Genomic DNA, 15,220 nt, shown 5'->3' with positions numbered 1-15,220 from the left:
GAGTTCCTATCTTCATCACAAGTAATTTCTCTACTTATTCTTGTGTCATCGGCGAAACTTCTCACTACGGAGTTTTCAACATCACAGTCTATGTCTGAGATCATAATAACAAATAGCAGTGCAGCTAATACCGTACCTTGGGGCACACCAGATATTACCTGGGCTTCATCTGATTTCTCGTCATTTGCAACCACTATCTGTTTTCTGTTTTGCAGGAATTCTTTTACCCATTTTCCTATCTTTCCCACAATATTATGCTTTCTCATTTTTTTCTCCAATATGTTATGGTCTACCTTGTCAAAGGCTTTTGCAAAATCTAGATAGATCACATCTGTGTCTTTTTCATTTATCATATTATTGTATATGTTTTCATAGTGAGCTATCAGTTGGGTCTGTGTACTTTTTCCAGGTACGAACCGTGTTGACCCATATTAAACAAATTATTTTTGACCAAATGGTTCATTATTTTCTTTTTTATTACCCTCTCATACACTTTCATAATATGTGATGTTAGACTAACAGGTCTATAATTGCTTGCCTCTAGTCTTGATCCACTTTTGAAGATAGGGGTTATATAAGCTAATTTATGTTTAACATATATCTTGCTCATATCTATACTCTGTCTTAGCAGTATTGCAAGTGGCTTCGCGATAGTGTTTGCAGTTTTTTTTAACAAAATCGCTGGAACTCCATCTGATCCGGCTGCCGATCCATTTTTAATTTCGTTTATAGCCGTGACAATATCTGCTTCATTAATATCTATATCCGTTAGATATTCAACATTTTCTTCTCTCATTTCTGTTTCATTATTCTCATTCGCAATTCTTGGCGTGAACTCACTCTTATATTTTTCTGCTAATATGTTGCATATTTCCTTTTTTTCATTCGTTAGCCGTCCTTCAATTCTTAGAGGGCCTATTTCTATTCTCCTTTTATTCATCTTTTTTGCATAGGAGTAAAGTACTTTGGGGTTTCTTTTTATATTTTGAAGTGTCCTGTCTTCTAAGTCCCGTTTTTTCATTTCTTTCGACTGTATAATCTTTTGTTCGGCCTTTTCTATCTTACATTTTATTTCCCTCATTTTCCACACATTTTTTTCTTTTGCAAGATTTTTCTTCCACTTTTTAATTTTCTGAAATAAGATCCTTCTGTCTCTTGGTATGCACGTCTTTTGTTTATTGTTTTTTTTTCGGTACATATTTTTCAACAATTTTCTCCAGTATTTTGTACAGTATATCCGTATTTACCTGTATATTATCACTTATAAATACATTTTTCCATTCTTTATTCAGTTCTTCATTTATTTCTGACCATTTTATATTCTTACTGTAAAAGTTATATTTTCCATATCCTTCCCAAAGTTTTGTGCTTTTATTAATTCTGTGATCACTTGCTTTGGAATGAACTATCAATTCTATGACATTGTGGTCTGAAATTCCCGTGTTATACACTATTATTTCTTTAACATAATTCACCTCATTCACAAATACTAGATCTAGGACATTTTCCTTTCTTGTTGGAATGTGTTTATTTGTTGCATATTATGTTCTAATAGCATATCTTGAAGCTTTTCAAATTGCCTCTTATCTTCTGCGCTACTATTACTCTCTTTTTTATATGTATACATGCAACCACTTTCTTCTATCCGTTCTTTCCAATCCACGAAAGGAAAGTTAAAATCTCCGGATAGGAGTATATTCCAGTCTTTATGGTTTCTACATATATCATCTATTTTTTCTATTATTATGTCAAACTCCTTAGTATTTGGGGGTCTGTAAACTACAATATTCACTAGTTTTTCAAATTCAAATTCTACCGCAATCAATTCACATTCTGTGTTGCTGTATTTTTCACAGACTTTTCCTTGATTTATGTCTCTTCCATATATTGCGGTTCCCCCTTGATTCCTATTTTTTCTGTCTGATCTATAAGTTTGGAAACCCTTTATCTGGTCATCACTGCCAGTCTCTTGGGAATACCATGTTTCACTTATATTTAATATATCTATTTTTTCAATTTGGGTTAGTTCTTCTAGGAACTCTATTTTCCTTTTAGAGTTACTCGTGACTAAACCCTGTGCATTCATCACTATTATGGTTTGTGTCTCATTTCCATTATTTAATATTGGTAATAATATGGATTCTCCCATGCTTCCTTCCTGTTCTGATATGATGTTCTTTTCTTCATTTCTCGGAATTCTGCCATTAAAAAATCCAACTTTTCCATAATATTTGTTCTTTCGCCTTCATACTTATTTTTGTGTGTAAACCTGCAATTATCTCCATATCTGCACCAACCCCTGGCATTATATATGCATTCTTGGTAGTTGGGCTCTATTTGTGGAGCTTTAGGTTGAAAGGCCTTTTTTGGTGCATAGTGCGGTATATATATTGGTGTGCTACTGTCTTAAGCACACATTTGAGTATGAGTTGTTTTCAGATGTATTTAGATGGTTTATTGAACACATCTTGGTGGTTTTTAAGTTTTATTGTATATAAACAACTGAGTTAAACATCTCCATCACTGGAGGAAGCTGTGTTGGTCCACATGACCAATTCTGGTGAAGTTTAGATAAGAACTGAACAAATTACTGATATCCCAAAAATCGTACACTTGCTTTAATTTGGATAAGTGACGGAATCGGAAGACACCTGCATCCGGTGACGTCACAAACTTTCACACGAAGAGTTAATGTGTTGACACTAAGAAAGAATGACAACTTAGCATCTTACATCCTGTACACAATTTGAGTTGACCATAGCAAATCTCACGGCCAGCTCTTCCAACCAACATGACATATTACGTCATTTGTTTTAAACATGTAATATTACTATTCTAATCATTACATATGCTCGGCCAGCTATCTCAATTTTTTTTTTTTTACAAAAATTTAACAACAAGCCGAAACATGGTTATTAGGTGTGACTGGACATACGTATCATTCATTGTCCAAACTAGCTATATCCAACTGAGGACGAATGTCCAAATAGGCACATCAAAACTAACAACAATAACGCATACAAAAAAGATATTACCAAAGCAAAAAGAAAAATGCATGATAAAACCAAGATCATATATATGGTACATTGCTAGCAAATGATTACATGGTACCAAGAAACAAAACAAATTCTGACTTACAAATGATTCGGTAACTTGATAAAGAATAATTGTTACCTTTGTCAGAAACAAGATACTCAATATTCAGTGCACAAATACGAATTCCTGGTACGTACACGTACCACGGTTTCGTACATATATATATATATATATTTATATATAGGGCTGATACATTTTATTAGATGCCCATAGATTCTGTTATATATCTTATATTTTTTTCTTTTTTTTTTTTTTCTCTTTTCTTTTTTAACATTCCGGCTGATATATTTTTATTAGATGCCGAGAGAAAAAATGATTTATATCCTTTTTTATTTTATTTATTTTTTTAAATGTTATTTTAAATGTATTTTTTAACAATGCAAATGTAGAGAATTTCTTTAATTACATATTACTAGCGTACTAGTCAGCTTTTCATACAAACATCATCCTGACAAATTACTCCCTTAGCGAATGAGGTGGCCACTCATACAGCTTTGAATTGTATCAGGTAAGGGGTATTGTCAGGGCTATTCAACTCGTTCCTTTGTAGCTGCTTGCTGTGCCGTAACCTACGCCAAACAAGGATGTTCACGGCGATAAAAATTAACGCCGTTCCAAATAAACCTGCTAGTAATATAGGTTGAAGAATCTCTGTGTAAGTCGGCGACAGGTGGTCCTTTTCGGTAAGTTTCATTAAGTGTTTCGCCACACTTCCTTTATAGGGGAGAGGAAGTGCGGGCGTTGTAGAGGTCCACGTGAAGTTCGCGAAGTAAGCACGTTCTCTGATGATTGTCCGTAGGCCAGTCACCATGGAATTCGGGGAAGTCCCGATACAGCCATCTGCTGCGACGAAGATGTGGTTGTAGGATGTGGATCCGTCAGGGCATGATATATTGAAGCCGTCCTTGTCGTATCGTATCCACGAGCCATTATTTAGTCTGCAATTGAATTCTTTATTGTCAAAGGGATAAAGCCTATCCAGACAATTTTCACTTGTATGGGAGAGAGCACCGTCTAGCACTATACCTAACTCGCATGAATCCATCAAGTTTTTACGGAATTCAAATGAGTCAGCTGTACATATTTTTCTATCCATTGCGTCTGAACAGTGAGTTAATTGATTTAAGTCTTTAATGACCGTATATGTTTCCTTGTCTGGGGAAATCAATACGTGTCCTGTCAAACTGGATATTACTGGATTTGAGTGATTCGTCATGAAAGTCGGAAATGGTGATATCCTGTAAGATTGCCAGGCATCAGAAGAATCAAAGGGAATTGTAATCCTAACCTTGTTATTATCTACGTTTACTGTAATTAGGCTGTAATAAAATTCTAACCTATGTTCGTCTAACAAAGGAACATAGCCTAGTTTATCCCTAGTGTTCTCCAGAACTAATTTTAAGTAACGTATAGGCAACAAATGGGGCGACAATACACCTTTAGTTGCTAACGTGATAGCTTCTACATAATCCTTGGATTTCTCAATGAAATGTGCAATTCTGTTATGTATGTGATCTATCTTTGAATCATAATACGTTAATGTTGCTAACAAATCCTGTACTTCCATAATTTGAACGATATTATCTGAATGTTCATTTAACAAATCCATAATTTTATTGATTGAAGCTAACTGATCCCTTAGTTCTGACATAATCAATTCATCTTTATGAGTCAAGAACTCAATTTTCTTATTTTGATTACTAATTTTAAGACGATTGGAAAGTCCTAAACCTAAACTTGCAACAGACCCAAAGATGCTTAATGCAGCATAAATGAACGGATTCCGTCTTTCTTTTTGTTCGTGTCCTACAGTCCACATCAAAAGGTCATAAGCCAAAGATCCTGTCTCTCCAGTCTTATTTTTTAAGTCATCAGATAGCATCTCTGCAACTTTAAATGTTGATCCAAGCAAACTCTTAGTAGTCAAATGAAAATGTCTCCTATGCAACTCATCCAATGATGCAGAAAACCTTGAAATGGCGGTTCTTAAGCTAGTGACATCATTCTCTTGAAGAAAAATTGCTTGCATATGCACTTCGACAATTACGTTGGTTGATGTAATAAAAATGTCTTCTTGTCTTTCAACTATATTGCCATATTTAAAGTATATATTCTTAGTCTTAGAACTCATCCCATACGAAAAAAATGTCTGAGCGAACAATATCACTCCCAACAACAAAAAATTCATCTTGGAAACCTGTAACGAGAAAAAATATATGTAATTACTCCTGTATTAAAAAGAAAACTTTTTAGTTACAAAAATTTTTCCTCACTTCTTTTTAATTTCTTATGTGAGACAATGGTACTATTCTCTCATCCGTGGGTTGGGCTACGTTTTGAATTCGAAACCTATTGGCCGTTAATGTTTCCAAAATGTTAAATGGGCCTTCAAACTTAGGTGTTAGTTTATAGTTGAGCCCTTTTCTGACATTGATTTGAATATAGATGTTATCACCCACGGTATATGTTTTAGTTGGTTTCGCTATTTTATCATGATTCCTTTTCATTATGATTTGTGATTCTTCTAAATTCTTTCGAAGGATATCATATCGACTTATACTTGCATTTATACATTCTTTTAAAGGATTTGATAGATTAGTTGTAGGCGTTAATACATGGAAAGGTGTTCTAACTGGGGTACCATACAATGCTTCATGCGGTGACATTTTAATTGATATATGATATGAATGATTCAGAGTACTCAGTGCCGCCGGTATTGCAATATCCCAGTTGGGGTCTGATCCCCCTAGTGTTACCCTCAATATATTTAATATCTTCCTATTTGCTCTTTCCACTAGCCCATTCGACTCTGGGTGATATATCATGGTATTGATCTTCTTTATTTTGAGGAATTCACACAATGAGATAAGAAAGTGATTATTAAATTCACCACCCGAGTCTGAGATTATCATGTGTGGAATTCCATGTTTACAAATGTAACACTCGTAAAACTTCCTAGCGCATTCAATCGCAGTTTTAGTTTTAAGCGCTATTAGTTCTGTATATCGAGTTAAAGCATCTATAATCACTAAGAGGTGCTTATTCCCTCTGTCTGACTCGTAAAATCCTGTTAACAAATCTAAATGTATTCTTTCAAAGGGTTGATTGGGAACAGGATAAGCTCCTAAGCTAACAGGTGTTTTCGTATGCCCTTTGTTTTCCTGACATGTGCGACAATTAGCTATGTGTCTTTTTATATCTGTAAGCATTGTATGCCAATAAAACAATGATTTGGCTTTCTGTGACATTAATGAGAACCCAGGGTGTCCATGTAATGGATTTGAATGCAACCAATTCAGGACAGTGGAAACAAGTGAGTTTGGTACTACTACCTGGTCGTTAGTTACATGTGGTGTATTGCGGGTTTTCCTTGTCACAGTTCTACACAGAATATTATCTTTGATTACATAATTCTGCTGCTTATACTTTATATATTCTTTTTCTTTATGATTGCCTTTCAAAGCATTTATAATTGTTTCTATTTTCTGATCTTTTATTTGCTCAGTCTGTAACAATTCAGCACTCCAGCCTAAATCTTCTTGTTCAGATATTGTTTTTACAATAGGCATGGATGTTGATATATCTATTAATTCAGCTAAAGACTCCGTACAAGATGACACGGGGTTGCGTGATAATGCATCCGCAATGATATTTGCTTTCCCAGGTAAATACCCGATTCTTGCGCCAAAATCTTGAATGATTAAATGCCACCGAGTTCGTTTAGGGCTGTGATTGAAGCCTTTAAAGAACTCTGTTAGTGGTTTATGGTCAGTAAGAACCTTAACGGGATAACCGTAAATTATGAACTTAAAATGCACTAGCGAATTAACAATAGCTAGTCCTTCCTTGTCTATTACTGCATATTTACTTTCGGAAGTTCTCAATTTTCGAGAATAGAAAGCTATCGGGAAAAACTGTTTATCATATTGCTGAAGCAATACCCCTCCCACTCCTAAGTCTGAGGCGTCTGTTGCAATGAAGAATTCCTTACCGAAGTCAGGAAATTTTAAGATAGGAGAACTACACAGTTCATCTTTCAAAGTATTAAACGCCTGTTGATGTTGCTCAGACCATATGAAATCTACGCCCTTCTTCGTAAGATCAGTTAAAGGAGCGGCTATTATTGAATAGTTGCGTATAAAACGCCTGTAATATCCACTACAACCCAGAAATTGCTGTATTCCCTTGACATTAGTAGGTATGGGAAAATTACGTATAGCCGACACCTTATCATGGACTACTTTAAGACCTTGGCTTGACACCATGAAACCCAAATATATCAATTCTGTTTTGAAAAATTCACACTTACTAATCTTTACCCTTAAGTTATGTTGTCTTAATCTCTGTAGTACTAGTTCTAACTTACGTAGATGTTCCTCTAAGGTGTTGGAAAAGATTACAAGATCATCCATATAGGCATGCAATATATCCCCTAACAAGTCTCCAAACACTATGTTAATCATTCTTGTAAATGTTATAGGAGCACAACGTAAACCAAAAGGCATCCGTAAAAATTCATAATGTCCCCTGGCTATGCTGAAGGCTGTGTATGGGATACTATCTTCTTCTAATGATATCTGGTGAAAGCCTTTAAGTAAGTCCAAACTGGTAAAATATTTATTCTGACCTAACAAAGACAAAATATCGTCAGTACATGGCACTGGGAATCGATCAGGGATCGTTTCCTCGTTTAGACGACGAAAGTCGACGCAGATACGCCATGTTCGATCTTTTTTCGGTACAACTATTAAAGGAAAATTATAAGGGCTATTTGATTTTCTAATGACTCCTTCCTCTAACATTTTACCTACTTCATCATTTATTTCATTCTGGAATTTCATAGGGAGTCTGTACGAGGGTACATATATAATTTTCTGTTTGTCTTTTAACCTTATTTGATGCTCGATCACATCTGTTTTCCCTAAGGATCCATCCGTAGTGGAAAAGACATCTGTATATTTATTTAAAAGTTCAAAAATTTTCTGCTGAATTTCTTCGTCTTGAATGTCCTTACTGATTTTATTTTTAATAGATCGTAAAAGGGATTCATCCGCAACTGATTGAGAGTGATTGATTTCAGCAACGGTAAGAATACGATGTTTATAAACTTCTACATCCAAGATATGTTGATTTTTGTGAATTACTAAAGTGTTATTTAAATGATTACAGACTTCGATATTACATTGCTGATGTGAGCCTACTGTATAAATAGCTTGTGTGACAGACAATCCGTTGGTTTTCAAAGTATCGGAAAGGATTAATATTTCAGATCCCGGTAGTGTTTTCTTTATTTGCACTATTAAATTCGAAGGTATGTTTGGTTCGATATATTGCGTGCAAGATGATATTACGGGTGAACGAGAATTCTGCTGGGTCGCGTGTATTATTTCTTTATTAGTGAGACAAGTTATTGGTTCTTCAACGTACGTTACGATTACATTTGTCGTCTCCTTTTTATCCAAAACTGACTTTAAAGTATTAGAAGACTTATAGAATTTCCCTTTGATATACACGCCGTGCTTTGCAGGAGCTAAGATAATGTTTTGATTTCCCATAGATGGGTATACTATAATTACAGCTGGATACATATTAATGTTTTTCACAACAACAAATGTATCGGCAAACGTGCGATTACCGACTCTGAACTGAATATGAGTTATGCCTATGACGTTTAATTCATTATTTCCTATACCTGAAAGTCTAATTCCTGATTTTTCAATCGGAAAGTTCGAAAACAACAAATGATGCGTCTTCAAATCCATAATATTACGTGGACTACCAGAGTCAAAAAATAACGTAAAGGATTTGTGTTCTAAATTTACAGCATATAAGGTTGGCCGTAACTCATTTTGGCTTATTATTGTATGAATTCGTTGCAAATCTACGGGAGCATGCACTGTTTTACTTAATTCGGCCGTGTGTTTCATAGGAAAATCTATTGTCTCACAATTATCTGATAAAACATTAAATTGATTATTCAATACTATTGATGTTGACATAAATGACCTTGACCCAACATCACTCTCTTCCCCTCTAGAGTTAACTATGTGGTATTTGCTTTGCTCTGCACATTCTGAAAATTAGGCTGACTTTGCGAGGTCTGGTTTGACGGCCCAGGCTCAGCGATATTTGAAGAAGTGTTTGTTTGTTTCGGACTCTGAACTGCATTGACATTTTGTTGTTTCTTCTTATTGTTAAAATGAGGATTTTTCTTTTTATTTCCATATGGAACTGACTGTGGAATTGACTGTGTATTTCTAGGATATTGTTGTGTCTTACGCGCGTAACATTGACTATAAGAATGTGATCCTGTGTTGTGAACTGAACAAAATTTCGTTCTACAGTCTGCGCTTATGTGACCTTGACGTTTGCAGTTGTAACACGTCACTCCCGCTACTGGATTATTAATTACGTTCACTGTTTGTGGTTTTGTTTCATTCTTAGCAAAAACTTGAGTTAACACGGGATCGAGATCTGGACACTTGGACATGTGCTTCTTTATCTGTTTATAGACATCCAATTCCGTACTTGCAGGCATTAACTTCTTATCAAAGCACCGCACTAAAGCTTCAGGCAACATAAGTGTCATGCAAGTTAAATACATTAATCGTAAAAAATCTTTCACGGAGATATTATCGTTAGTAACCCAAGTGGAATTACCTAAAATGTCCTGATATTCGTTAAGCCTATCAGCTATGAGAGCTGCTCTCTCAACAACATTAAGCCGATTCATAGTGGCTTGATTAAGTGTATTTCGTAACGTTAACACTACATCCAAAGCTTCCTCACCACCATAGATCGCGCGTAACCTAACTTTGAAATCATCCCAAGTAACTGCTTCCTGAAATGAAACACCTCTTAAATACGCACTCGCATCCCCCTTAGAAAAATCTATAAAACTTTTAGCTTCTTGTAATTGTACAAAAGGATCTACGATTTGTTTGGCATTTAAATGGGCATCAACGGATGAAATCCATGACTCCACATTTTGTGGCAAGAACCCGTTGACACGGCCTTGAAAAGGAAGGATTGCTGACCTGGCATTTACAAGCGTCACAATTGGAGGAGGATTAGCCTGGCCTACACCACTAGGTCCAGGGGTAGGGCTGACAGGAGGAGCCATGACTGCTGTATTCTTTTTTTTTCTATCTCTTTGACCCCTTTCAATCCTATCAAAATATCTATATGAGTACAGACGCCCACTGCGTAAACGCATATGTATAATAAAATTCCCCCAACAATGTTACTAATCCCACCGCTGCCACCATTTATTGGTGTGCTACTGTCTTAAGCACACATTTGAGTATGAGTTGTTTTCAGATGTATTTAGATGGTTTATTGAACACATCTTGGTGGTTTTTAAGTTTTATTGTATATAAACAACTGAGTTAAACATCTCCATCACTGGAGGAAGCTGTGTTGGTCCACATGACCAATTCTGGTGAAGTTTAGATAAGAACTGAACAAATTACTGATATCCCAAAAATCGTACACTTGCTTTAATTTGGATAAGTGACGGAATCGGAAGACACCTGCATCCGGTGACGTCACAAACTTTCACACGAAGAGTTAATGTGTTGACACTAAGAAAGAATGACAACTTAGCATCTTACATCCTGTACACAATTTGAGTTGACCATAGCAAATCTCACGGCCAGCTCTTCCAACCAACATGACATATTACGTCATTTGTTTTAAACATGTAATATTACTATTCTAATCATTACATATACGCTGTCTGCTTTTTTGTTTCTTTTTTTGTTTCATTTTTGTTTTTCTTTTCAGTTTGCTGAGTTTTCTTACTCTCATTCATAGTTGCAGGATGCATATATGGACATTTTTTGTTGAAACTGCATTCTTTTCCTTCTTTTAGGGTTTTGCATATTTTTGGATGGAGATCTCTGCATTCGTCTCCATATCCGTCTAAATACGCACATTTACCATATATTTCATAATTATGGCATATCTTTGGATGCTTGTAGTAGCATCTTTCGCCAAATTTGCAATTCCCTCTTTTCAGCCTATTACAGACTATATCTTTCTTTTCTTTTTTTTCTTGTTCTTGCTCTTCCCTAAAAGTATGTAGGTCCGGGTAGAGTCTCTTGGGTCTATTATTTGTTTCCATCTGATAATTTATTTCTTCATAAGTATGTTGTTGGATGGCATCATAAGTTATATCAATGATTTCCTCTGCATCCTTACACATGTCTTGTTCATTTTTCTTCTTCTTCTTCTTCTTCTTCTTCTTCTTCTTCTTCTTCTTCTTCTTCTTCTTCTTCTTCTTCTTCTTCTTCTTCTTCTTCTTCTTCTTCTTCTTCTTCTTCTTCTTCTTCTTCTTCTTCTTCTTCTTCTTCTTCTTCAACTAATTGCAGCTTTAGTCTCGACTTAATTATATTTTCTATCCAGACTAAGCATGTTGAGCAGAATACCTATGTGTCTCTATTTTTTATTTTTTGCTGTATTTCAGCACATGTGGGGTGTGTTGGAACATTACAGGCATTACATTTTCTAATCAGTTGTTGAGGATTATTAATGGAATACCATATCTTACATGTATTACACCATTTTGGCATTCTTTTTCCCAATGCATCAATCAGCATATTTACCATATTGGACTTGTTATTGTTCTTTGATGGAATGTGTTGATTGATGTAGACTTTCTTTATAAGTCTCTTTAACACTTGGATTTTCTTTGGAATTTCTTCAATTATTTTACTGATGTTTTCCGCAGATTTGTTCCAGTCTATTGGATCATATTGTTTCAATATGTCTGCGAATATTTTTCCGTCACACTGGTTGGAGTTGTTAGTGACATCTGTCGTCAATCGGTCGAGCTCCTGTTTCGCCAACTCATGAAATTTGCCTTTGCTGACTCCAGCGATATCTCTCCACGAGTTGCCTGTGTTATACAATGCCATCTTGGTCAGATTTTTATTAATTCACAAGATAACTATCCTATGCCGACGATTTATCTCACTTTTCTGCCCTCAAACTAATCACCGACTATTCACGAAAACTTGTAGCTATATTTCACTCGATAGCCTTTTTGTTATCCGCGTTAAATCAGGATATTTTTAGGGACGCACAAGTGTTCACTTCACCGGCATACAAATACAACTCAGAGAGGAAATAAATAAACGATATGAGAAATAATGAAAAATTAAAATAAAATCTTTTAAAAACATTAACATTAAAACAGATATTTGATATATAAACTATAAAAGGAAATGTATTTCATCTCATTATGTCTTTATTTTTTTTAATTCACGTGTTTTAGCAATCATTCGAGATATGGTGCAGTACTATAATAAATTTTTTTTGATGAGGCGCATTTGTGCTGACTCGGAGCGGTGCCCTTTTAGCTCGGAAAAAGTTTCCTGCTACTTGATTGGTTACAATTATCTTGTCCAACCAATCAGCTGTAAGAAACGTTTCCGAGCTAAAATGGTACCCCTGCGAGTCGGTGTAAATTTGCCTCAATAAAAAGAATTGACTATAGTATAACTTAGTTCCTACCAGTAATATGTGAAGTTCATGATAAGATTTGGTAAGTAATTTCTGTCCATATGTGGACATGTTAAAGAACTCACCTTGTGGTTTTCTTCGATAAATGGATTTATGATAATAAACGTCTTTATTATTATTATTATTATTATTATTATTATTATTGTTATTATTGTTTTTATTATTATTTTTATTATTATTATTATTATTATTATTATTATTACTAAATAAGCTACAACCCTAGTTGGAAAAGCAAGATGCCATAAGCACAAGGGCTTCAACAGGGAAAAATAGCCCAGTGAGGAAAGGAAATAAACGATATAAGAAATAATGAAAAATTTAGATAAAGTATTTTAAAAAACATTAACATTAAAACAGATATTTGATACATAAACTATAAAAGGAAATGTATTTCATCTCATTAAATCTTTATTTATTTTTTTTTTTTTAATTTATGTGTTTTACCAATCATTCGAGATATGCAGATATGCAGCAGTACGCGGCAGTACATATATCTGATATAACAAAATATCTGTCTTGTCAACATTCCAGTTTTCCAGGAACCCAGCAGTCAAACTTTCTGAAAGCTAGCCCTCCCTTCCTTTGCAAATAGTACCCTGGATTTCATTCCTTTTTTTCTTTTGTTTTTTCTCCTTCTAAAAGAGGAGGGTGTGGAGTTCATTTGCGGTTTGTTTCAAGGGGCAACGCTATTGTTTATATATGTGTGTGTGTATATATATATATATATATATATATATATATATATATATATATATATATATATATATATATATATATATATATATATATGTATATTTTGTTTATGTATATATATGTATATATATGTGTGTATATATACTGTATATACATATGTATATATAGCGGAAAAAATGGGGAGTGGTCGACATATGTAAATATAAAATCAATATGTAATGACCACGATCATATCATTAAACCTTGCATTTTTAAGTGAAAAGGTAGAGATGGAAAAAATGCATTTTAAATATTTAATAAATTTAAATTTAAATGGTTAGACATTTATGAATACATAATTTAAAATTATATAAATTTCACTGTAGCAGCTGGTGGTGGAATGACGTAAACGAGTCTTCGAAATGCACTATATAAGAGATTTTAAGGTTCACAACTGCGAGGGCTTAACCTTCTTCCTTTCACTCATCCGCTAAAAAATACAAAGTAAAGGCGAATCAACCACGGGAAAAATCAGAACAATAAATACAACACTAATCAAAATATGAATTACTGTAATCGCCTGACTAAAATCTACAATTTTCATATAAATCAAAATCTTGAAATCAACGAATCACCGAAAACAGCAATTAACTAATCACGAAATCACTCACGTAAATATTTGCTCAAATCACCACTAAATCACAACAGCTCTCAAATTATCAGTAAAACAACTAGCAAATTTATCGAGTTGTCAAATACTTAAATAAATTTATAGACTGCATAGAAATCACAGGTTCAATCTAGTAAGAATTTAATTAATTAAAATACTTAAAATTATTCTCAAAACACTGGCATATAGAATATGTAACGCAAGAACAAGCATTAAAGCCCCTTATGCTTACCCTGTTGCGATAACAGTTCTGGCGAGTGTGGAAAAAAATCATTCAACAGACGATCATCGCTAAGCAGCGTCCGGATCCCATCCTCGATGAATTAGTGTGCAATTATTTCCATGGTAGAGGAAAAATCCATAATAGTTAATCCAGCGTGTGTATACATCCTAAAATCCACTTGAATAATGGAAGAGAGGGAAAGAGAGCTCCTCCTCACTCCCGTGTAAGGTTGCTGAAGACTGGTTTTGTGTGAAAAAACTTCACAACGACGTTAACGGCAGGCAGATATAACTGGATTAACTACTGTATAGTAGTTACTATCTAAAAGCAAAGGGGCAATTAGCGACACTTCTGTATGCCAAATGTATCAATACTTAAATATTCAAATTAATAATTTGAAGTTTTTTCAATCTGCCCCCCGCGGATTTAAATTTAAATTTCTATACAAGACCAGATTGAGCTAGCTGCTTATTCTTCTCAGAACAAACCAAAGCAGCCCCCCGTTGAATTCTTGCAATATTGTCATTAGAAACAACATTAGAATCACTCTGAGGTACAAAATTTAAATCTAACTGATCAATATGAGAATCACTTAACCCATCACCTTTAACCAAAAGAATAACAGACGATATATCCCTAAAAACAACACTTTTATTACCCTTGACCAATTGTACTTGAACAGTCTCACCAAGAGAATTATAAATAACATCAAGAACTCTAGCTAAAGGGTAATTGGGAGCCTTAACCATTGAATCTTTTATCAAGACTATGTCACCTTTTGATATTTTAACGTGCTCCCTAGGGTAATATTTACCTTTGTATTTAGTTGCCTGATCTTGCAATCCAAATAAAAATTCATTGTGATAACTATTACGCAATTTCTCTTTAATATGAATTAAACGCCGAAAGTCCTTACCCAAGTCAGAAGAGTCATAATCATCAAGTTGACCTTCGTGATATATACATTCCATAACCTGTGTATCATATCCAAATTTCAAAAACTCTGGTGATAGCACCTGAAAATCATCATTCAC

Source organism: Palaemon carinicauda, chromosome 11, assembly GCF_036898095.1.
Source record: "Palaemon carinicauda isolate YSFRI2023 chromosome 11, ASM3689809v2, whole genome shotgun sequence".
NCBI lineage: Eukaryota > Metazoa > Arthropoda > Malacostraca > Decapoda > Palaemonidae > Palaemon > Palaemon carinicauda.
Note: the sequence above shows the minus strand (reverse complement) of the source record.